This window comes from Peromyscus californicus, unplaced genomic scaffold (assembly GCF_007827085.1).
Source record: "Peromyscus californicus insignis strain IS unplaced genomic scaffold, ASM782708v3 Scaffold_8__1_contigs__length_139910024, whole genome shotgun sequence".
Taxonomy (NCBI): domain Eukaryota; kingdom Metazoa; phylum Chordata; class Mammalia; order Rodentia; family Cricetidae; genus Peromyscus; species Peromyscus californicus.
In genome coordinates, this window is record NW_026294606.1 from 129,910,420 (window position 1) to 129,936,720 (window position 26,301).

The following is a 26,301-nucleotide window of genomic DNA, read 5'->3' on the forward strand; positions in this document are numbered from 1 at the left end:
TTCCTCATGTTGTGGTGACTCCCAACCATGAATAATTTTCATTGCTACTTCATATCTGTAATTTTGCTGCTGCTATTACTTGTAATATGGTTATCTGATATGCAATCCCCACTAAAGGGTCATTTGACTCCCCAAAGGGTCACAACCCACAGGTTGAGAACAGCTATCTTAAGGCAAAGAGCCACAGTCTGAATGAAGCCATAAGACAGTCAGGCTTAGGTGTCAGCATCATAGATTAGTGGGTGGGAAGGATATTGTTCAGGGATCCTGAGAACATCAGGAGCAGTTCAAGGATACTGTGCCTAGGGATGAACAAGCTCCTGTCCAGCTCAGCTACCAGTCAGATCACAAAGGGAGGAAGAAACTCCCAGAAATAATCCATGGTCAAGGGCTGGCATAAAAAGAATGAATTTTATCTCAATACTACATATCTTAAGGAGTTCTGTGAGTGGAAGAAATAGTCTTCTCCAGGAAGAGCCCTCAATTGGTTATCCAATACCAAGCGGTCAGTCCTGAAATCGTATGCACACAATACACAAGTAACATTATACAGACTGTCAAGTTGAATTTATATATTTAGGAATAGATATATATGTATACATATATCACATATATATTTAAGTGAGTGAGTGTGTGTGTGTGTGTGTGTAAAACAACAATGAAAGAAAAAGAGGCCGTGAATGTAAGAGAGAGCCAGGGAAGCACATGAGAACATGAGAGTAGTTAGAAGGAGGAAAAGGAAGGAAGAACTGGTTAATTATATTATAATTTCAAAAAATAAGGAAGTCTTTTCTTAACTGGAGTAAAATATAAAATTTTTATAAATACATAAAAAGCTTATATATCAAATTCTTGGACTGCCAAATGTTTCTTTTTTCTTTTTTTTTCAAAATATGTTCTGAACAACTTTAAACTTTATTAAGTAAGTATTGCATAAACACAACTGCAAGATAATGAACAGAAAAGTTAAATACAATTTATCATATGTAAAATGGATTATTGTATAATTAGCAATATCAACCCTAAATCCCCAATTCCACAGTGGGAAGGGGATACAGCAATATTAATCTAATTAATTAAGTAAAAAACATTACTTTAAATTGAATAAAACTTTTCAAATAATTCAATATAGCCCTAGCAAAACTGAGGTTTGGATTCAATGAGACCTGGGATAAAAATGAATATTTACCATTATAGTTACTTTTAATCAACTTCCAAAAACTAAGGCAACTCTCCTTAATTCTGGGAAAGAATATGTCTTCAAATAACCATGGTGCTTTTCTCAGCAGTCCTGGACAGGCAGTTTGTCGCTTGGCCACAGTTCTGTATCCTATGCAAGTCCAGTAGAGTGTGATGGGTCAGAACAGCATCAGTCTGTGTAGTTCATTGTCCTTTCTTGTACAATTTTCAAGCTTTAAAAAAATACATTAAAAAAAACCTCCTCCAGCTTCAATTTAACCGTTACAACTCCAGCATTAGAGATGCTAGTCAATACTTCCTGCCTCTTCTTGCTGATGTCCCTCCTCATCTTAAACAGGAAATGACATTGTGATGGGCATTCCTTTCAGGAATAAACAGTTCAAACAAGGAATGGAGTTGGTAACTACAGAATTTTGAAAAATGACAATTGCCAGAGTTTGCAAATGAGTTAGTGAAAAGATAAACAATCATTGGTAGGAGAAGCAGACAAAAAAAATTCATAAATGAAATTCAACATTAAAACAATTTATAAACTAAACCCAACATTAAAACAATGTTTTCTGAACATACGTTCTTGTGTAGGTTGATCAGCAGTTTCTAAGCTTGCAGTAGTTACGTGCAGCCTATAGATGGCATTGGACAGGACTCGCCAGGTTAGGACTACATTGAAGAGAGTGGGCTTCATCCATATCAGACAGCTCAGTATCTGTTTTATATCTTTTCAATCCATCTTGCTTGAGGTATATAGAAAGATCAATGGAAAAGTGCAGGGGTGCCTTAGCAACCAGGTGGATGTTGTTACAGTAAGTGACAATTCAGGATTTGCCACACCATCCTCTTCCTAAAGATGGGCATGTATTCCTGAGAAAAGGTAAGTGATTGGTCTCTAGAAATGTAATCTGCGTATTTACAAGTAAAAATTCCACAGTCACTCCCATTCAGTTGTTGAGGAATCTCCTTTGATGTCATACTGTATCGCTTCCACTCCAATGGGTCCAGCTCAATGTTCCTTTTGCTCTCATTTTGTAAATACTCAAAAGATGGTCTCACAAATATTCTGCTCTGTCTGTGCCACTGAGTCAAGGTATATGATACTCTGTTTTCTTAGGTCGATTACTATCAGGCTCCAATGTACCTTCTGGTGAATAGGCATGAGAATAATTTCTTTTTCAAACAGTTTCATTCCTTGAGTCCATCATTTAACAGAACTGTAGCTTTAGTTTGGCATAAAAGAAAGTACTGAACACGTGAAGAGCTGGGTAGCTTTTATTTTTGTTTCTCTCAACCAGAAGATTCATGTAAAAATTGATGACCCCATCATTGAGCCATTGACCATTCTCTAGTGTCTGGATATCTCCTCTAGTAATTTGCAACTTAAATGCACTTGTTAAGATTTCTTCCTGGGGTCCTGGACTTAGTGCATTTTTTATTTCCTTTTCCATGTCCTCTGTAACATCAAGGACTTCCTCCATTCCTCTGCCCTTTTCTTGGTCTACAACAGGCTTTTTCTCTGCTATAACTACTGGCATCTTGGTGGGGAGTGACCTACTGCTGCCACTGTGCAGGAAGGCTTGAGCCTCTGCTCCTAGCAAGTCAGGCTCCAAGTGGTGTCTGCTTCTTCCTTCAAGGTTTACTGCATCTTTCTTCTGTGTATCAGAAGAGTTCTCTGCACATGTCTTCACTCTTTTGTCTGGTGAGAGACATTCTCTTGTGGCAACAACAGTAGATTGTTTAGGATCACATTGAGTTGTTCTGGATCCGTGACTGTGCCCTTTCATACAACCTTTGATCTTCAAGGTATCCACCAGGATTGTGTGAGCCCTGTGTGGGTCACAGTTCATAGGATCACTGGGTGGAAGGTGCTGCAGTAACATTTGGTACTTTTACCTTTGGTGGTTTTCGGCATATTCCTCCATGACGTCACAGGGCCGCTTGCAATCCTTGCTACCATCCCCAGACCTTTTCCCAGTTACAGCCTGATCTTGTGGATCTTTGGCCCACTCTAGGGCCTTTAGTTGTCTTAGACTTTTTTGCTGGGGTTCCCAAAGCTGATCCTTACATGGCTGTTGACTTTGAAGCTCTAGGTCTTGCTGTTCCTAAGGTATCCTCTTCTGAGTTTTGCAGGGCTCTTCACACTCCAAATCCGTTGCACCCTCATCCTGACATTTCCGATTTTGTTTGTTTGTTTGTTTGTTTTTCTTGTCCCAAAGCTTCAGACTCCATCTCCATCCCACCTTCATCCTGGTATTTCCATTTTTTACCTTGTCCAGAAGCTTCAGGCTTCATCTCCATCCCACACTGTTTAGGTTGCCATATGGACTCACTTCTGGATTTGCCTTTGTGGGGTGCCAGCTCCCCAGTATGGTACAGCTTTCCTATTTCAAATGAATGCAACCACCTGCCTGACTATGGCTGGGTATTTTTGGGCTATTGTCACCCTGATATCTGAAGAATTACTTATTCCAGTAACGGCATAATCTACAAATTGGTTCAAGGTCAGAAACCTATCAGTCCACAGGATGAAGAGCTCAGAATAGATTTTCTTTATAAACAAGAGTTGACTTTGGACGTCAGGGTAAGTCAGAGTATGAAGTCAATTGAGCTGGCAGTGGGAACTGATTGGTGCATATCAAACGTTGGCAGTTCACCGGGGTCCACTGTGGGAAACCCCGTGGAGTTCTAGGATTACTTCCTCAGAAGGATCCTGCAAGGGCTCAGGAACTGGCTAAAGACCCCGAATTTTGAAATTAGAGGGATTGTCCTAGCCACCTTAAAACACCAGGCCTTAACCATGCAGCTAACACATCGGAGGCAAGCCTCACAAGCGATGCCTGACTCCGAGGTTGCCCTATCCACAACCTTCAAGCTTTCATGGTTCCACAGGTGATTGTGATGTGACCTGAAAAACATTAATCAACGTTCTTTGGAAGGTGGCGGCCCTGATCACCCCCAGTGGGTCCAGGAGTTGGAAGACAGGGTTAGAGTGTTGCGAACGAATCATACACATCTCAGTTCCCTTCAGTAGAGCACAGGGTCACCTAGATCGTCTCAGTATAATCTAGCTTGTCCTGATTAGTACATTTGTCTTTTAGGAAATCGTCCATCATGGTCAATAATAGAAAACAAAATATAATTGCCCTTCAAAATGACTCCTCACGATGTGCTTACTAATTACAAAGAAAAAAATAGAATTTTACAGGTATAAAATCTAGTAGGTACTGTTGTGTGACGAAATTTTTCATGGGGAAATGAAACACACACGTCTACTCTCCCCAGACAGAGAACCCAGGACAGATCAAAGTACAGATACCGCCCAAGCCCAACTTGGTGAATTAATAAGTTTTATTGGGGTTGCTTACAGTTATATGGGTGAGGGATTATTTACAGGAGCAGAACTGACTCAAAGACAGGTGCATCATCATAGCCCACCCTCAGCATGAGTGACAGCTCACAAAAGCTGGGAACCAGGAAACACTGCACACCCTGCAGGCAACTCAACAGGCTGGAGAGTGTCCTTTCCAAGTGAGTCAGTTGATTTAAACCTCTTTCAAGCAGCTGGCTGGTTTCTGCTTCTTCCAGGTAGCTGGTCTGAGGTGGGCCCTTCTGAGAGTCTTCCTTGCTTCTCAGCTTCCTACCATCTGAGAGGGACTCTCAACTTTTATTGCTTATTCTGGCAAGGAGAGGTCGAGTGAATCTTGTCAGTTTCAGGGACTTTCTGAGCTCTTGAGTTGTTTGTCTTCACACTTAAGGAGCTTTCCATCAGTGTGGAATGTTTCAATCTTGGAGAAAACTGTTGCGAACAGGTACTAACTCACCAAGGATAAGTACCTTGCCATAAGAGAGCAAATAAAATCTCAGCATTGTCAATAGGATTGCTTGAGAAAAAGACACATCATTATCTTGGTGACAGTCCTGGCAATAACAAGCCTTGAATTCATTCCTCTTAGTTTAATGGGATCTGGCAGACTCTGCCAAATGTTTCTTGAGAAGAGACTAAACATTTTATATATAATCTCAATCTAAATCCTCCATATACTTTCATGGTTTCCTTATTTTTGTGCTGAAAAAAATTCTCAACTGAATAATATATAGATAAGACCCACTCATTCTTCATAGTTCTAGAGGATGAAAAGTCCAACACCAAGTTACCGGTAGATTCTGCTTCCCAGATGTCTTTACATGGCAGAGGATAGAAGGGAAAAAGTCCATACCTTGTGCTACCCAAGCCTTTTTTGTGTGACATTAGTCTCATCTATGAAGGGAGAACCACAGAACTCACCCCATAAAGGCCACACCACTTAATTCTGCTGCATCAGGAACCAGGTCCCAGTGTTAGTCAGGAGGGTGACACAAACATTCAGAACACATGGTTTGGTAAAGAACAGCTGAGATCAGCCATGAAGAGACACTAGATGCTCTCTGCACATCTAGGAATCGTGTGAGGGAGTTTCCAGCCACACTTACTGTGTTGATACGAATTTCTTCATTGCACCATAAGCTCACCAATTAGTAAGTGTCAAAATCACTTCGTGTGCATATGTCAGAAACTGTTAGTTGAACAATGCTGTATTTGCCACTAAAGATTCTTTCAAGTTTGACTTGTGTGTTCAAATCTGGCTACCAAAGAAAGGCTTTGGAACATAGAATTTACTTGTAAACCTTTCATGATGATATGAATGCTTGGTATTCTGGAGCATTGGCCTTATATATGTGGTAAATTGGTAGTCAAAGGCAATGTTTAGATGACTATAATAAGGAGTTCCTTGTATAAATCAAGCCAACAGAAGCATAATTTTTTATATTGACTTTAGTTTTCATGTATAACTATGATATGAATATTTTCTAAGATTAAACAAAATGATGTTTACATATCATACAAATATCATTTTTAAATGAAGACGTTTAATAGAACCCTCTGTGACAAATCAGAGTAACAAGTCTAAATTATATACCTATTACAAATACTAATAGTTACATTTTAGCATGAAACACCTGCGAATATTTGTTCAAGTAATAGTATTTTCTGAAATAATAGGCAATGTACTTAAAATAAACAGAAGTTTTGACATGAACTTTAAAAATATTAAGTATTACAGTAAAATTTTTATTACACTTTTTTTGCTAGAAAAGTCATTGAGGTTTAGTAGTTGTTTTTAAGTCCATCTGCTGTACACTTGTAGTAGAGTAAATAACAAAAAAGAAGAGAGAGAGGTGATCACTCTAGAACACATCTGTAGTAGAACTATTAGCAGAAAAAATGAGTGATAGAAAAATATATATATATTAGTTTTCAAAATTGGGGTCTACGCTGAGGTACCCAGTTAGTAGTAAGAATAGAGTAATAATACAAATATATCAATACTCAAGAGTATCTCAGAGAACTCAAGGATATTTACCTACTCATTGATAGTGCTATTTGTTCTGGTCTTATTTATGTAGCCAGTTCTAGGAGAGACGGTTTCACATCGGACTTCCTGGTGTTCTGGCTCTTTCGACCCCTTCTTCTGGGATGTTTCCTGAGCCATAGATGCAAGATCTGTGATGTATCCCTTAGCATGAAATGTGGTGGTTAGTGTTAGTTGCCAGTTTGACAAAACCTAAAATCATCTGGGAATGGACCTCAGATCGTGTGTATGACAAATTATTCTGGTTGTATTACTGGAGGTGGGAATATTCTCCTACTGTGAGAAGTGCCATTTCTCAAGCAGGAAATCCTATACTGAGAGTCCAGGGCACATGCTGGGCACTAGCATGCATGCACTAAGTCAGTACTCTCAGTTCTTGATTGTGGGTCTAATGTATTCACTGCTTCAAGTTCTTGCACATTGATTCTACTACAGAAAGGACTGTCACCTGGGACAGTGAGCCAAATAAATCCTTTTTGCAAGGGATTTTGTCACAGCTGCAGGAAAAGAACGTAAGAGAGGAACTGTCGATTGTTTCCTGACAGTTTGTATAAATGCCACTAAAAATTATTCATTGTTGTGAAAAATTGGAAGCAAGTACCAGGAACCCAACTGAGTAAAAATTAAGTAAAATGAAAACTAGAAAGATGAGGAGTAAGTGTTAATTCCCACCTAAGTATTATCTGGAAAGGGTGAGATTTAGTTAACAGGTTTTAACTCATAAGACTCCAAAACTGAATCATTCTTAATGGTTTGGTTTGCCATCTAATCTTTTGACTAGGATGTGTTTTACTCAATGTTTGCAAAGTATCTTATTTTTTAACCGTCATGGTATTTCAGTATAATAATTGCTGAGTCTTGGTTCCCATCTCTAAAATGAGGACAAGAAACCATTTAAACCTATTGGAATTCACCAGTCACCTCTAACTTACTTTTAGTGTAGACTCTCAGCATCTTGACTGGAAGATATTGCTTCCCAAGGAACAGTACACATTCTACACAATTAGAGAGTGGTTGTCTTAGCTGACTTCAATAGGTTCATGGGACTATTACTCAGTTTTGGCGAACAAATGATAGATGCAAGTTTTAGGATGTTTTCCTTCTCAGCAATAAAAAGAAGACTCGAGGTTCTTACAGACTGTCTTTTTCTGGCTTTAGATTCTGTAGAGATATGAGGCCTTGCGCAGCAGATGTACTCTGTAACCATGATGAAGCCAAGGGGGTGCCACGTGGACTGTGGGGGGAATGAACAGTTCTGTCCCTTGAAATCCATGTGTTGAAACTGTAATCTCAAAATAATGGCGTTTGGTGCTGAGGACTTTGGGAAATAACTAGGAGGACTGTAATTAAATTTGTATTTATTACTAGCCACAGGACCTAGAAAAGATTATATTGAGTGAGGTAACCCAGGCTCAGGGAGACAATGGACTATGCTAGAAGACTCAAACATGGGCACTCATAACTACAGCCATGTGATATTTAATGAAATGGTAAAAAACATTCACTGGAGAAAAGATACCTTCAACAAATGATGCTGAGGAAATTGGATGTTAGATGCAGAAGAATGAGATTAGATTCATACCCATCGCTCTGAACCAACAATAGAAACAAATGGACCAAATATCTCAGTTTAAACCTGAAACACTACAGTCCTTTATTTTAGCAACCCAAAGTAGGCAGTAAAACAGCATTGTTACACAGCTACCTCAAACATGCTTCAGACCTGAAGGCATAGGTCAGCCACAAAGGTCCTTTTGTTTCTAGATGATTTTTCTGTCACTTGCAGGTAGGTGGGCCATATGGATACTGAGAGAAAAAGGATCACTAGTATTTTAATGCAGTTACTTATGATATAAATGAAGTTTAATATATAAAATTTGGAAATATTGAAAAGTTCCATGACTCCTACGGCTGGTAATAAATACAATTTCAATTACTGTTCTCTCACCCATCAGGGTGTCTTTTTGGGGGGTGGATATAAAAACTATAGTAAGGGTTTTTTTTTAATGTAAGTTTAGTTTGCATGGTTGTGATGGCTAAAACTCATGGTCAGCTTATCTGAACATAGGACCTCCTAGTAGACACACATTTTGGTGTGCCTATGAGGGCATTTCCAGCCATCTTTAACTGAGCTCAGGTAATGTACCTATGAAGTAGTTATGCATTCTCTGACAGTAATACATTATTTTAGAAGTATCCATTGAATAGGACTGTGTCCATGAAAAAATATAACACATGACCCTGATAAAATGGATGTGGAATTAAACAAACAAACAAAGATTCTAGATTTGTGAAAGGCTCTTTGTGTGAGAAACTGAGGCCCTTCAGATAGGATGGTAGGATGTGGAAAATGCCGTTAAAATGCCATGAAATGTGAGGACTGTGTGATTTGAAGTTGATCTTCACATGTCCTGTTTTCTTGCTGCCTGTAACCTCCACAGGTTATGTAACTTCAGGTTGGAGATTCAGTATTTGACAGTATTAACCTTAGAACTAGAAATGATTCTGGATGAGGCTTCTGTAAGAGTAATTTAGTAAATCTGTCTGTAGTCACACAAACAGCCCATAGGATTCTGATAATTTCACAATGTTTGATAAGATCATTGCTTGCAAAACTCATGACCATTGCTCAGTGGGCTTGTGGATATGTCTTAATATCATTGATTTATTTTTTTATATATTTCAAAATAATTTCTTATAGAATATACCTTCTTAAAATTTTCACACAAATATCTATATGCTATGCATGTGTCAAATATAAGCACACATATATTGTTTTATAGTGTATCCTGTATACTACATAGAATACAATCATTGTAGTATCCAGGACCTGCCATGTTCTATTTAGCTTCTGGGAATTCATAGCTCCCACTTCTGAGGATAAATTCCTTCCTTCCTTCCTTCCTTCCTTCCTTCCTTCCTTCCTTCCTTCCTTTCTCCTCCTCCTCCTCCTTCTCTTCCTCCTCTTTCTTCTCTGTCTCTCTTTCTCTTAATGAGTATAGTTTATCTCTGTTCCCACTAAAAAGGCTTCTGCTAGGCTGCTGGCCAGTCTGTTTTTTTTTTTTTTTTTTTTTGCCATAGCTTCTGTTTAAAAACACTCTATCCTGAATTTATCTCTCTTAATACTTCTAAGATTACATTATAAAAGACCCATTACTTCCAAACAAGTTGAGGGAGTTAATGTTCTAATCATCTTGAAACCACAGCTGCATAGAAAGACCTCAATAAGCATGTATTGAAAGACTTGTTTTATTGAACAATGTTAGGGATTGTAGTCATTTTGGATGCATTAATAATAATCTGAACCAATAATGCATCAGTGTAGCATTAGAGACAGAAATCAATAAAGCACTCTCCCTTGGTATCACTTGACCAAGAGTGAACCAAGATTTGAATTCTTTAGTTTTCTCTGTATGTGTCTTCTGTCCTCTGTCTGTCTATTGTATGAATCTAAATCTGTTTGCCTGAACGCTGTCTTGTGACCCTGACTGTGTCTGAGTGCCTGTCCCTAACAAAAGAACTTTGCTCTGTATTTACAGAACAGCACATAAAGCATCACATGAGGGAAGGAATGGCATACTTCACAGATATATTTCATAGAGTTTTACAAGGGATTAGTCACTGCCTCCAATTGACCTCAGCTGACCCAGATAATAAACAATATTACAAATGTCATTGTTTCTCAAGAAGTATCCATGTATCAATCCAACATTTATAGTGGATTTTCATTTTATTGGGTTGCTTCCAACTTTTAGTTGCTGTTTTCACCAAAGTATTATCATAACAAACATAAACATATATCCATTACCCTTTTGTCAGGGGCTTAGAAGAGTACATGACTTAAGTATGTAACTTACATCTATGCATTAACTTAGGTTGTAAAAGTTGATTACATGGGAAATCTAAGACAAGTAGGGTTGGTTATTACATTGCTATTTAAAGGCAAGTTAAAGAGACAGGCTAAATACACTGTAGGATAAAAGTGTTAAGTCTTAAATGACCTAAAAAATCTATTGTTCACTTTGACTGTGAGGTCCAGCAAAAGTTCCAGTCTCTTAGAACATAAGGGATATTCTTATCATAATGCGTTGGCCCAAGAGTTGGTAAATATCTACTGTTAGATGCAGTTCTTAGGGACTTTCTGAAGGTGATGAGTAGAGAAAAGTAAACTCAGACAAAGAGTCCAAGCACTCAGACCTTCGATGCTGCTGAGTAGTGTCTTGATGCTGTCTTCAAACAAGTCCAAGCCTGCAGAGTCATTTGGATCACTGACAGAAATTACTGCAACTTTTGTGAGTGTGCTTCTCTAGCATTGAGTGTTATTAACTGGGTCTCTTTTATTGGTTCATTCAATGCCCAGCATCAAAGTATAAAATCAGAGACATGCAAAAAAATAAGAGGAAAGTCACAGGAAACAGTCAGAAGTGACAAGTGTAGGTATGCCATTCACAGGATATGGGAAGCGCGGTGAGATGTCTTTGGGAGATCATTGTTGTTCTTACTATAGATAGAGAATTTTATTAAAAAGATTTTATGAAAGACAAATGTCCATTGTCTTTGAAAATAAAAACATTGAAAGTAAAAATGTACAATAAAAAGAAGAAATTCCTTGATGAACTTATTTGCAGAGAAGTAGAACAGATCACATGTGCCAGAAATCATGTTTGGTGAACTTAGAAGTATTAAAAAAGATACACAGCATCTTCACTGATGTAATGGCATTAAATTCTAAATTAAGGACAATAAAATATATGGAATATTATAAGATATTTTAAAATAACGAAAGCAGTCCACAGATCAAAGCAGCCACAAAGATAGCTAGGCCTCAGTTTGGGTTAGAAGTCAATGAAAGCAGTACATACAAATAATGCAACAAAAGTCCTTTGAGAAAAATTCTGTTTTATATCTATAGTACAGAAAAAAATATAAAGTTTATGCTTTGTGTTATACAAAGAGTGTTCCGTGGAGTCCCAGATTGGGAATTTAAAACAACTATGATTGATGTGGTAAGAACTGTCTGGGTCTCTTCTCTTCTTTAGTTATGACAGACTAGGCAAGTCTGAGTAAATCACACCAAGTGGTAATTATATCTCTCAGTCTAACTGATTAAAAATTAAAGATAGAAGTGGTCACATGAATTGGCCTCTGGTGAGAGTGTTGTGACAAAAACACCACCATGGTAGGATCACAGTAGAAAAGACATCATGGCCAAACACAAAGTCAGAGAATTGGGTTCTCTTCCATAGCAACTCACTCTCAGGAGAGATTGATTCTTCAAGATCAACATTGACCCCTCCGTGGGCACTCCTCAAACCCAACTATCATACTGTAGACACTTTTATCTTTCCCAAATTGAATTCCAAAAGTAGTTCAGAGAAACCAAAATCACTTTCTGAAAGGTCTCTCCTCCTTGACATGACCACACTAGGAATATGTTTCAATATATACACCTTTGGGAGACAAAAACAGTATCTTAAATATTGTAAATCATAGTAGATTTTAATGAAAAAGTAGATAAAATCATAATAATGATGGATGTTACAAGTAGAGAGCAACAAATTCTAAGAAGATATTAAAAGAAATGCTAGAAATCAAAACCCTACAAGTGAAGAGTTTCACAGATGGGCTTATCAGTAGTCTCACCACAAAGAAAACATCAGTGAGTTGGAAGATGTGTTAGCAAAAGTTTCTCAAGTGCAAAGCACTGAAGAAAAGAGTTTAAGGAGAAGAGCCAAGTACCCCAATGTGGTGGGAAAACGATGAGAACATGATCTGTGAAAGAAAATGTTCGGGACTTGGCAAACTGCTCAACAGACCAAGTCAACAGTTTCAGCTCAGCAGCTCCCCTGGTCAGCAGTTACTGCTCCTGTGGCCTTCGGTCCCTCACTGATCTTTGTTTCAGGTTTCCCAGACATGACATTTATTTTCTTCGTGAGCATCGTCATGTGTTTTCCCCCTGCTTCGTGGCAGGAGTCTTCAGTTCTGAGAGGATTGCTTTACAATATGCATGGGGAAAAGCAAGTAGCCCACAGTCCTGAGAGTGCCCTCGTTTTCAGCGGACATGGGCCCATGACTGACAAATATGCCATGGCTCCTACTTGCCCACACCTTCAATTTGGATAGGAAGTAATGAAGGCCCAGGTTGAAGATTTTACCCTCCTTAGCTTGGTTATATTCCAACAAGGCCTTTATTTGTGAGCTTGTAGTAATATGTAATATTTCTTTTCTTAGAATAATAAAAAAGTAATAATTCTTTTCTTAGAGAAGAGGTTCACTAATGAATACAACATACTCTGGTCATATTTGAAAATATCTTTTTACTTCCCTTACCTGACAGGAGAGGAGGTTTTCCTGTGTCCTCTACCCTGAGAACAAAGTTAAGCTTCTATGGCTAAAACTCTTGAAAACATGAGGTCAACCCCACTCCTGTGAGGCTGAACCTCAGCTCCTTTAAATCTGTTGACCTTGTTCATAATTAATAGCCAGCAATTCATCAGTTACTCTTGAGATGTCTACCATTCCCTATTTCTGTTCCTGGTAAAGTGTGACTCCATGTCCTCTTGTCTATCCAGTTTAGAGGGAACTTGTCCTTTGACATCTGTACCCTTGGTTGTTACGAAGACTTGCTGACCTTTACTTCGACTAGCCATTTTCTTGTTGTGAGGATGACAGTGACAGCTAATTAGTGATTTGCATGTTAGGATGGATTCAGAAAGTCTCTCCTAAGGTGTGTTTATAGCAAAAATTCTTATACTGTACAAACAACATCTCCATCTAATTCAAAGACAAGTTTTCACAAAATAACACAGTAAAGTCATTAAAAAGAGCTCTAATAGACCTGAGCATGGCAAACATGGCTCTGGCAGGCCTTGCCCTTCTCCCCATTCCCTCTGCCATGCTAAGAACTGTTAGATTACATTCCTAAAGCTAGCCACCAAGGTCTGTTCCCTTATTTGGCCACTTCTTCCTCCTGAGGCTAACTACCAAGGTCCAGCTATCAAAGTGTTGAAGTCCAGCAATCAAAAGCCCCCTTGTGGCTGCCCTAACTAACCTGTCCAATCAAAATTAAACATGTCATCCTAAGACTGGTCTCCCCTTTTACCTTTATAAACCGCATCTGCCTATGGGCCACATCTGTCTCCTCCAGGACACATACCCCTTCCCCCTTTCCCTGGTTCCCTTCCACTTCTTCCTGGTCTTCTCTCTCCTGTCTTTGTCTCTTATTTCCTGCCCTCTGTCCTGCTGGGGCAAATAAATCTCCTCTGTGCTGAGAACTTGGTCTTGGGGTATCTTGTGCCAACACTGGTCCTTTCCATGAGTTTCCTTCCATCCTTACAGAGAGGATGCAGGCTGCCTGTGTCTGAGCTAGGCTACCACCATTTCATGCATGGTATTCACTGAGACCCCACTACTGTTGCTCACAAGACCAGAGGCCGGAGATCTAATTCAACTATCTTTGTATTAAAGGTGTGTGTGGTACTGCGAAGAATAATGGGTTTGTCCTGGAGAGCTGGCTTAGCAGTTAAGAACACTGGATAGTTTTACAGACGACCCATAGGGTTCTGTTCCCAGTTGGTGGTATGGTGGTTCATAGCAATCTGTAACTCCAGGTCCAGGGGATCCAACACTTTCTCTTAACCTCTGTGGGCACCAGGCACACATGTGGTGCACATACATATATGCAGGTAAAATCACTTACACACATTAAATAAAATATAAATCTAAAAGAAAAAAAAGAATAACATGTTTTGCTTCTGACTCAGAAGTCTGAAATCTGCCAGAAACCGAGAAACTATTCCAGGCAAGCTTCTTTGACTGTTAAATAGGATAATCTCCTAGATTTTTCCCCATCCTTAAACACACACACACACACACACACACACACACACACACACACACACACACGTTATCATTAAATTCAGAAGCTGCCCCTTATGCAACTGCTGTCCTATTCAGCAGTTACAGCTCCACAGCTACCAGTAGCTGTTCAGCCGCACTGGCCAGAGCCAGGCAGGAATTCTGTTCCCTCAGGCACAGGCTCTATCAAGGCCACTAAAAGGAACATTATTATCTACATCTCTATCCCTCTATGGAACTCAGGATTCAAGGGTTGAGGTGAAATTCTACTTGCTCAGAGAGGCTGAATAGCAAGCGGCTAACCTTCTCTCCTAGCTTGCTTCTTCCAAAAAGACAGGGTGTCCTTCTGCTCAACCCCCATTTAAGATTCCTAGCTACATTTGGTTCCTCCCTACCACTTCCTGTCAGCTACTTGCTGACTCAGCCTCCTAACTGCAGGTTAATTTTATTTAATCAACAAACGTAACTTGTCTTTGCATCATTGAACAGATATTTCACAGCATAAACAAATATAACACATCTTAAATTAATATTCCACAGCGCACACACACACACACACACACACACACACACACACACACACACACACACACACACATACACACACACACACACACACACACACACACCAAGAAAGGCTTATAATAGAATGATTGTTTTTATTACAGCTACATTCATAATAACAGCTATTTGGAAACATAATACCCAACCAATTCTGAGATTTCCTGGAATGGGATAGTTCTCAGAAATGTAAGGGAGTAAATTATGGATCCACACAATGACACATGGGAAAAGCTCTCTGAGTTATTCATACTGAAATAGTAGAGTCAGAGAAGTGCAAATCCTGTGTGTTTTTAGAAATGTGAAACTCTGGAGTGATCATAATCAGTTTAGGGTTAAAGAAATCACAATAGTATGACCAGAAATTTTGATAGAAATGTAACTTTAGTGAGCACATTTTCATAACAGATTAGAGATTAAACTGTATAAGCAAGGAGTCAGTAACTAGCTACGATAGAAATTAGACCTTCGCACTTACATAAAAACTAAATTATAACCACTAAAGGAATAAAAATTTAATCTAGACTTTCCAAATTGAAAGAAAATCTAACTCAAGTCACCAATATAAAATAAAGGAATATGCAAAAGAAAAAAAAAGAATATATGTAAACAAGCGCAAAGCAGAGGCTTGAAGAGTCCCAACATACCAATGCAATACTAATTATACAATTGGAACAGACATTTTCAAACTGTGTAAATAGCAGCACAAATACAAATATTAAAATCCCAGTCATTAACGTTATGCAAGAGACATCTATGAAATACTATGAAGCCAAAAGTATCAAGGCTAAAGATTTAAAACAATGTACCAGGCAAATATTTTACCAGAAATAAATTATCAGAAATGCTTCCTGGTAATTTCAGAAAACACTTATTTCCAGTCAGATAAAATAAATACAATGTGACAGTTTTATACATTATGTAAGGCACAATATCCCAACGTGCTACTGTTCATGAATTTTATATGCACCTGACACCATGACTTTAACATAAAAGAAAAGCTATCAGGCATGCAAGAAATACCTGACAAAGAAGGTACAATTGTATTTGGATGATTTAGCACAAATAATAAAGAAACAATGTTTCTGGATTATTCTATTAACATTGCACAATTTAAAAAAGGCCTTCTGGTGTTAATTGAAAAAGCTGAAAATTTCACTCATAATAGATCACAAGTAAAATCGCAATTATTTCCATGAAAATGTGTAGAGAAACTCGAGATTCTACACTGTTGACTAAATAAATGATAATAAACACTTTGTAAGACAGTTTGGCTGATTCTAGCAGGATTCAGTTTGTATATTTTTCCAATGTACTTTGCTTCTTATGTAACTAAATTACACACACACACACACACACACACGCACACACATGCACACGAAGACACGAATGGATATATGGTGTTACATGGAGTGTCAATGTAATAAAAATTTTGAAAAAACTTATTTAAGCTCGTCATTAATTGATTCGGTCATGATGTCTGAATCCAAATTTGTCTGCATAGTGAGTCTCAAGGCCATTCTAAGCTAGAGAGTGAGATTCTGTCCTCCCAAACTGAACAAAAGACATGGGGTAAACACATGATTATGTGTAAAGCTATGAATCAATGAGAAGAATTATATGTGAAGCACAGGTTTCCTAACCTGTGACTGAGGGACAGGCACAGCGGTGCACTTCTGCACCTCCAGTGCTTGAGAGACTGAGGGAAGAGGCTTACAAGTTGAAGACCAGCTTTGGTTCCATGGTAAGAACCTGTCTAGGGAAGAAAAATGAAAAACAAAACAAACAGAAAAACAGCCCCACACATAAATACACATGACCGAGGAGTGAGCCAAAACCACTGGCTTGTTACAGCAGAATCACAGGGACAGAATGACCCGTCTGGAGACTGCCAACACTGAGAGTAAGAGGAAGGGATGCCCCACATAGTAGGCAGGTGTCGCTGCTGAGGAGGAAAGGCTCCCGATGGCAGATGGTGATGTTTACTCAGTAGGCACTTGTACACTTTGTATTTATGATTAGTTTGTGGCTTTTCCCAAGACATACAGTCATGTATCAAATGCTTAAAAATATAGTTCAATCTAAAATCACCAACTATAATTTTTAAGACATTGTGACCTGCAGCTTAATAAGGAAAAAAAAACTGTAAGTTTTGAATTTCACTTAGAATTTAGTTCTAACAGTGGATTTGAGTTTATAATATAATGCAAGAGCAGCCAGGGTTCTTAACTGCTGAGCCATCTCTCCATCCCCGACAGCTCATTTCTAAAGGAGTTGTGTTCCAATGCGTTCATAATTGGCCGTGTCTTCAAACTCAGTATCCATTTGAAGAAAAAAAAACCGCAGACAATTTGAAACAGAAATCTTAAAGTTTCATTGCTGAAGTTTCACAAAGAGTTATCAGTGATGTGGGCATACGAGCTGGGCACTGTACAACTTCACAAACCTCTGCATCAGATAGGGCCGTGTCTCCTGTCCCCTCCTGGTCCACTGGTTATCTGCAATACCCTCCTGTCATCTCAACCTTGGAAGCTCAACTGGCTTGACAACGCTAATGATGTCCTCCAGTGGGTTTTAACATTATCTGGAACAGAAACGCCCTGAACTGGTATTTGAAACAGTCTGACAGACACCAGATATAAGCATGCTTGTTGCAGGTTTTTAAGTAGTCCTCCCACCCCACCTCGTGAGTTTGTAGCAATAGACCACATTGGCTCACAGTGTGGGAGCAACAGGGCTGTACGGGGTTGCTCCTTCTGATAGGTAACTCTTCTGTCTTGATGGAGGATCTTTGCATAAAAATTATCCCCTGTAGCAAGTAGATTTAAAGAATCATTACACTCTTAAGTTCTGTGTTCTTCATAATGGAAGACTCAGCCATCCAAAATTCCAGCATGAGTAGGGGCGGGGCTCCTGAAGTCCCACCCACAGCTGAGGAGCTAAAGCCAATTGATGGTTACTAGGGAAGGGAATGCATTCTCTTAGAGGAGGCACCCCTGGTAGGTTGACTGTGTGCTAGTGGATGGCTCTACACCCACACATGTACTGGTGGCACAAATTCAACTCAGTGGGTTAAAAAAATGCTTACCTTTGCTTGGGAGGGAGAAGTGGTATAGGGGATGGAAAGAGTAGCAGGGAGGGAGTGAGGGATGGTTTTGATCATAACCACAGTGTGTAATTACATGACATCCCCAAACATTAAAACATATCCACAGAATATTGAAAAGCACCATAGAGAAGAACAGGTGATCTGAAGTCTGGTACACGTGCATCATATCTCCTGCTAAGTCTCAGGGATCGGGAAGACATGCACATTCCATCAAGTCTAAAATTCAGCAAGTGTTACCCATACCTCACTGCCAAGATACAGGATGAGAGCATGTACAGATATTCTGTACCTAGCATATTCCAAATGCTCACTAAACATTTTATATTAAAATGATGTAATTTTGCCATGAGTTGAGTCTAAAGAAAAGTTTTTAAACTTTATATATGTAAGTAGGTATTACAAACAAACCAAGAAGCTTGTAATATTAAGCATGTTAACTTAGGACATTGAGATTTAAATGTTCCAGAACTAATTCAAATTGCTCATAGTCATTTCTGAGGGTTTCCATCTTGTTTAACACAATATAACATGTTTAAAAAAAATAAGCAAGGCGGTAGTGGCACAGGCCTTTAATCCTAGCACTTGAGAGGCAGAGCCAGGTGGATTTCTGTGAGTTCAAGGCCAGCCTGGTCTACAGAGTGAGATCTAGGACAGGCACCAAAACGATACAAAGAAACTCTGTCTCAAAAAACAAAAACAAAACAAAACAAAACAAAACAAAACAAAAAATAGACATTAACCTATGTTTATTATACACGGTTATAATCCCCAACGAGATTTTTTTATGTAAACATTTCCAGAAAAGTATGGGCCTAGGAAATTATGAACCACACTGATAACATGTTAACTTCTTAACCATTTTTTTAAAATTCATCTTTATTGTTTTGAGACAGAGTCTTCCTGTGTAGCCTGGACTGGCCTGGCTGTTGTTTCTGCCAACCAAGTTCTGGTATTTATAGGTGTGAGTCACCATACCTGTCTTCAACACTGTACAAAATCCATCTTATCAAAATAGCTAAATTATTGAATATCAGATTGTATTTGGTAAAATTATATTTACTACAGCATTGTATTCACTTATACAAATAGAGGACAGAACCTTTTCTTGAATCTCCCGTATTTTCCGCCCTTATTGCAGTTTCTGGAGCTTTCTTCCTTATGTCCCAATTTTCTTTCATCTCTCTGAGTGGAATAACTCTCTAAAACTGTGACATCCCTCTCGTCCTTGCCAAGGCACACCACTCCCTGGGAGAGAGGGAAGAGATGAGTCAGGGAGCCAAAGACAGATCCAGAAGCCAAAGAGCCAACTCGTGCCGTGAGCTTGCCTCGGTGTGAGCCTGCCTGGTTCTTACCAGTGAGAAGAGCGCCTGTAATGGTGCCTTGCTCACCAAGTGACTTAAACATTAACCTCGGAGCCTCTTAGTCAGTCAGACCGTCACAGCTGTGTAAACTGCAGCTCTGACTGGAGGGGAAGGATTAGTGTCAAGTGTGCCTACCCATGGCTGAACAGTGGGAACTTACCACACAGTGTTGCTCGATCAATGTTGTTCCTGGCGTCTTTGACTTCAGCCAGCTGAGTGACAGGACAGCATTCCAGCAGTCTGGAGTGACAGGGGGTGCAGAATCGATGCCACTGAGCAGGTGGAAAAGACGCTCTGAAACCGAGTGAAATGAATGGACACACTTTAGCACAGGGAACCGAAAGGTAACGGTAACAGACCCGCATGCTCGAAAGATATCCTGTGGGTGAGCTGACACCCTCCTCAAAGAGTCATAGCACCATGCTCTACGTCCTGCCCATCTCCCCACCTCCACCGAGGGCCCACACCGAGCTCTGTGTCTTGCCCATCTCCCCACCTCCACTGAGGGCCCACACCGAGCTCTGTGTCCTGCCCATCTCCCCACCTCCACTGAGGGCCCACACCGAGCTCTGTGTCCTGCCCATCCCCTCAGCTCTACCGTGGGCCCACAACACGCTGTGTGTCCTGCCAATCTCCCCACTTCCGCCATGGGTCCACACAGAAGCATAAACCACTTCTCAGAGAGTGGTCAGAAAAGAAAGATTATCATGTTTTCTCACAGAGAATCCTTTTTTTTTTTTAATTGAAATTAAATCTGGTTGGGGCTGAGAGGAGAAGGCAGACACAGGCAGGAAATTAGCCTAGGGCAAGGGGTGTGAGATACAAGCACAGAATGCAGTCTATCAAGAGAGACTTGTGATCCATTGCGGTAGCTGAGCATCCTTGCAATAGTCCTGGACTTCATATGCCCATCCAAGTGAAAAAGTATCCTGATGGGATGAAAACACCACGGCAGTCTGTCATAGCCAAGATGGTAGTAAATATAATGGCTGTTTCTCTGAGCACCGGAAACTGTGAACAAAATGATAATGCTAAGTTGTCACACAAAACCACTGTTTTTAAGCAATGTTAAGAGTGCTATAAGATTCTTAGAAATTCCATAAGGAATGCCAGAAAGTATTTTGGATGTATGAGACGGAATTAACAATGTTATAAATTAATGAAATCTGAAGAAGTTAATAAAAATTCTCTTAAGTCAAGAAAGGGAGCCCAAGTCTATGTATAATGGTACAGTTGCCCACTGACTAGGATATGTATTTTTGGCAACTTAGAGCTAGCGCTCTCTCTCTCTCTCTCTCTCTCTCTCTCTCTCTCTCTCTCGCTGTCATTCAACCTCAAGATTATTCCTCATGCCCTATATAGCATAGTTCTTTTTATTGTAGTGTTTATTAACTATATGAGAATTTCATGCACTGGTGTATTTTGAACATGTTCATTCTCCTCAACTCCTCCATCACTCTGCTACCATCCCTCCATCCCTTGTCCCCAACTTTGAGATTACTTTTTTTAATGTCTCCATTCCCCATCATGTCCAGCTTATATTGCCCAGTTAGACTTGGGATTGGTGTCTGATCTGGGGTATGACCCCAGTCTACCAGGAGTCACATTATTTAAAAATAAAAACAAACCGACTTTTCATCTCCCAGGAGCCATAACATCCTCATAGCTCCTCAGCTAGTGGTTGGATTTCTTCCTTCCTTCCTTCCTTCCTTCCTTCCTTCCTTCCTTCCTTCCTTCCTTCCTTCCTTCCTTTCTTTCTTGTTGATACATTTTCTGAAAATATCTATTGACCCCCAAGAGACTGGACTTTTGCGGAGCCTTACAGCCAAGTTAATAATATGCCTCGAGATCATTTGAGACTGTGTACCCAGCCCTCTATCCTGCTGTATACTCGGCCTGTTTAACTTGCTTATAAGAGAACAGTGCAACCAACCTCACTGTGCCTTGGATTGCCCATGTCATCAGCTTTACAGCCTAAGCTAAATGCACAGCTTTGATCATATGTTCATGCCTCTGACTTAGAATAGTGTGTGTGTGTGTTTTGTGTAAATCATCTACTTAAAGCAGCCAGTAGATTGAAAGGAACCTTAAACTAAATATCCCATAAATGTAATAACATGTGGATATAGTTTGATAACATCTGTGTGTGGTTTAGAATGGTGTTCTGGGTCCGTTGGGTCAATCAAGTCACTTCTTCCCTCATAACACTTTGTTAAAAATCTCTATAACAACTGTCTTTCATCCCTTTCCTCTATCATGTTTCCTGCGCTATCCACTAAACACAGAGCAAAGCCCTTTGTTAGAAACAGACAGTCGGTAACCGTGCACTACAGAGAGATGGAAGGCGCTGGAGGAAGACACTGGGATGTTTGCTAGGAAGAACGTGCCCCAGAGAATACACTTTATGAAGGAGGGTCTGAGACACAGAAAGAAATGATGCACTAAACTGGGAAGGGTACCATGGAGCTTCCACGGTCTGGGCAAAGTTAGATTGTACTACACAGTTATTTAATAATGTTATATATGCTACACACATTCATGTGTGTCAAATGCCTCACAAATTTGAAAGGGGGTCAAACTCATCTAATGAACTTGGCAGAAAATATATTTTGGCATAAAATATTGTATTATAGCTATACAAGCCAAAAAAGATTTACTTATAAGACAATCTTGGCCAGGTGGCAGTGGCACATGCCTTTAATCCCAGCACTTGGGAGGCAGAGCCAGGCAGATCTCTGTGAATTTGAGGCCAGCCTGGTTTACAGAGTAAGGTCTAGGACAGGCACCAAAACTACACAGAGAAACCCTGTCTTTAAAAACCAAAAGAAAAGATAATCTTGGTTGAATGATAAAGACAGTTAATAACTAAATCCCTCTGCAGTTACCTATTTTATTGAAAAGTGCTTATTTCTTTCATATAAAGAGTAGTATTTTTCTAATTCACATAAAAGCACTGAAGGTTAAAACATCAGAATCATTCTCAATACAAACAATACTCAGTAGCTATTATGAAAGTGTTAACAAATATAATCTATGCAGATGGTATGATACCCATTGATTAAGAACATTTTAATTCAGATGTGTAGACTACTTCACATTTCTGATCATCAGCATGGTACAGGGTTGTGGTGCTCTCATAATAGTATGTAGGTAATAATTTTTTAATTTTTTTTGAGATTTTATTTATTTCATGTGTTTGCCTGAATACATGTCTATACACCACATGTGTGGAGTGCCCATAGAGGCCAGAAGAAGGTGTCAGATCCCCAGAACTGGAGTTGTGACCTACCATGTGGGTGCTGGGAATTGAACGTGGGTCCTCTGGAAGAACAGCAGTGGTTTAACCACTTACTCATCTCTCCAACTCCTATAGGTAAAAATTTTAATAATACTTTGTTAACAACTATGATTATCTTAAAATTAACCAGGTATATGCCAAAATATATAGTCTACAAAGATGGTTGCTATGATGTCAAGTACAAAATATTGCAAAAATGTAGTATTTTTTCAAAGTATCTCACAAAATAATACTGTTTATTAAAACATTATACTGCATATTCATCAAGCATGGATTTTGAAAAATACTGGCTGATGTGGGAATAGAATGTTAATGCTTAGTGAAAAGGATATATGTTATTTTTTACTCTGAAAATATAATTTTATAATGAAATCTAAAAGAATGTTTTGAGTGTGATCATCACAAGGAAAAATTTTAATTCTTCTCTTAAGATTGATTATCTTCCAGTGCTGAGGTTATAGCCTACTTCTGTGTCTTTGTGTGTTAATTCACTGAGGAGGAGGATGGGAAGACGTGGGAGAGACATGGAGAAGAGGAGGAGGGAAACAGTCTCTGAGCTTGCCTCACCATGAAATGAAGAAATATACATATCTGAAATAGCCTGAAAAAATAATGTACGCCAATTCCAAACCAAGTGTGTTCAAGCAAGAAGGACTCATGGGGAGAAAGATGAGCCATGCCTGAAGCTAGCATGGGAAGTCTCCTTGAAGGAGAGACGTCCAGACGAGAGACAGGAGGACTTGGCTTAATGCAGCAGCATGGACTGAGAGGAGGGCCTTTATGTCAAGGAAGACTCTGTTCTTTGCCTAAAGTCTCAGGAAGCAGACAGCAAGACAGTGAGCTCATTAGGATAATCACAATTATATAAGATAAAAAAATAAAATCTAGTAGATTAGCTAATGAGAATGCCTGAAACAGCTGCCTAAGGGGGCTTCGGTGAAATACCATCTTGTCTTCTGGACACGACATATGACTGCATTCATGAACTCACATCAGCTGTACTGTCCGCACAAGGGCTACACTCCAGATCCACCCAGCCCAAATCCCACATAGATGGGAATTTACTTCTCTTACTGTGGGTAGAGCTATTGGCAGTTGATAGCTACTGGGAGAGGAAAAATTCCTCTTCCTTAGTGTAGTCATGGGTAGCTTTGCAGGCACAGCTGATGGCCCCTGACCATCCATGTACGGGCAGGAGTAACTGGACTTAGTGCATTACAAAAAGAAAAGAGACATGAAGTTGAGAAGGGCAGGTGTTGGGGTGGGCAGGGAGGGTCGGGGGGGGGGGGAGTGGGAGAATGGGGAAAAGGCATGTATAGGTTGATTTCATCCTATGCATGTGTGAGATTCTCCAAGACTAAGAAGTGGTTAATATAATAGAACATATAGAAAATGTTTTAGTGAAAAAATAATCACTATCCTCACTGTATTTGACAATAAAGCTAAGGGAAATTGCAGATGCAAAAAAAAAATCTTCAAAGATAATGGGGGGTAGGTATCAGATTTTATGGGCAATTCTTTAAAAGTTCAGCTGGACGTGACTTTTGGTTTTCCATTAGAAACTGTAGTTCGAGTTCATAAGTGATCCAGTAATATAGTTATGAGCTGAATGAACTCTGGACATTCAGAAGAGAAATGATTCACAATTACTTTTGGGTACTTTGTCTATGATTGTTAACTAGCACAACCTCCAAGAGAGTGTATAAAAATCTGTGTATTGTAGTGAAACACTAAGTAGAATTTAGGAATTAGTTCTTTATGCTGTTTTTCATACACATCTTCATTAAATTCATCCAAGAATTCAATGAAGATAGTAGACTGTAATTATATGTATAAATGATACTGTAGTGGGTAAATTAAAATAAATAAAAAGACTGTGGGACAATGTCTTTGTAAAGAGAGGATTGTGCTTCCGCACCTCTGCAGTCTTGGCTAAAGCCTGCATAGACAGAGGTAGCATGCAGGAGAGGAGGGTGAAAACCTGCTGTGATAACTTTAGTTGAGGTCTGTCAAAGGCCTTTCTCTAGCCTACAGATCTTCTCAAATACACTTAGTTGTAAATACAAATGAGTGGAGATTTTAAAAGGGAGACCTGGAGACAAATGTGTGAGACATGTGCAAACCCAACAGCAAGGCTGTTGTTATGGCTTCTTTAGCCAAGTTTGAACAGTTATGTGTGGACGGAGGTGTCTTCAAATACAAAGCATGGATTATTATGGCTTTTTTTAATGTTTTTACTAGGTTTGAACACAAAAAACAGCTTTGTGAACATAAGATTTTATTTTTATGCTCAGTAATCTCATTTCTAATTCATGCTGCAAACACAATAAAAATGTCAGGCTTCTACTTTGAAAGCCACTTTTCAGGGGAATGGCCACTCAGTGTTTGTATGAGTTTCTCTTTCTATGTACCAACAGTAAAGATTTTAATGTCTTCTTTTGTTTTCTCAGAAAGTAGCACATTTTCTATTTTGTTTGGGTAAGAACTCAAATGCTATATCACCTGCCTTCAATTTAGCCTGCTATTTCAAATGTTTCAGAATTTTTTTTTAATTTTTAAATCCACAACCAAATTTTACAACAAAGCAATGCTAGTTTCCACCAGCCTTTAGTTCCACATTATTTAATACTCATTTTTATTAAGTTGCATTAAAAACTTGTTTTTATTACCATTGGTGGTGGCTTATGGTGACAGAGTCTCCCTATGCAGCACACTGGCCTGAAACTCAAAATCTCTCAGACGTAAACTTGCAGGTGCTGAAATCACAACCAAGTGCCATCATGCTTACTTTTTATTTTTAATTGACACATGCAAATAATACATATCAATAATGTATTGTATTAATTATTCTTCTGGTTTTGTGACAAAATACCATGACCAGAAACAACTATGGGGAGAAGGGGTTCGCCTTAGGTCATGGTTCCTGAAGGATAGGCTCCATCATGGGTGGGGAAGGCATGGCCCCGGAACAAGATGGTTGATCGCATTTCATCTGTCCACAGGAAGCAGGGGTGGGAGCAGTCTATAAATCCTTCAGAGCTCACCCAGTGACATATTTAATCCTGTAAGGCTCCATCTCCTAAAAATTCCATAACCTTCCAAATCTTTGCCACCAACTAGGAAGTAAGTGTTCAAATATGCAAACTAATGGGGCATTTAAGCCATCATAGGTGTACCATGTGATGTTTGATATAGATATTCATTACATAATGTTTAAATAAATTAAATGTATTAATATATTAATCTCCTCCCTCAAACCACTTCTTTATGGCAAAAGCATTCAAAGTCATCTCTTACAATTTTTAAGTATACATAATGATGTTGCCATCACCTATAGTCATCCCCCTTATAATGATTCAGAAAGTCTTTCTTCCCTCAAACTGTAACTTAGCACCCCTGATTACCTTTTATTTATCACAGTTTCATTCCCCAACTTCTAGTAACCATCATTTTAATTTCTATTTCTAGATGAGCTTTTTGGACTCCTCATACGAATGACATCAGATATTA

At 39.1% G+C, this 26,301-nt stretch overlaps 1 pseudogene; it reads right to left on the bottom strand.

Annotated features, from left to right (window-relative positions):
• Window positions 1-1,998: 1,998 nt before the first annotated feature.
• Window positions 1,999-19,858, bottom strand: LOC128104611 (sentrin-specific protease 2-like; annotated as a pseudogene).
• Between the last annotated feature and the right edge of the window lie 6,443 nt (window positions 19,859-26,301).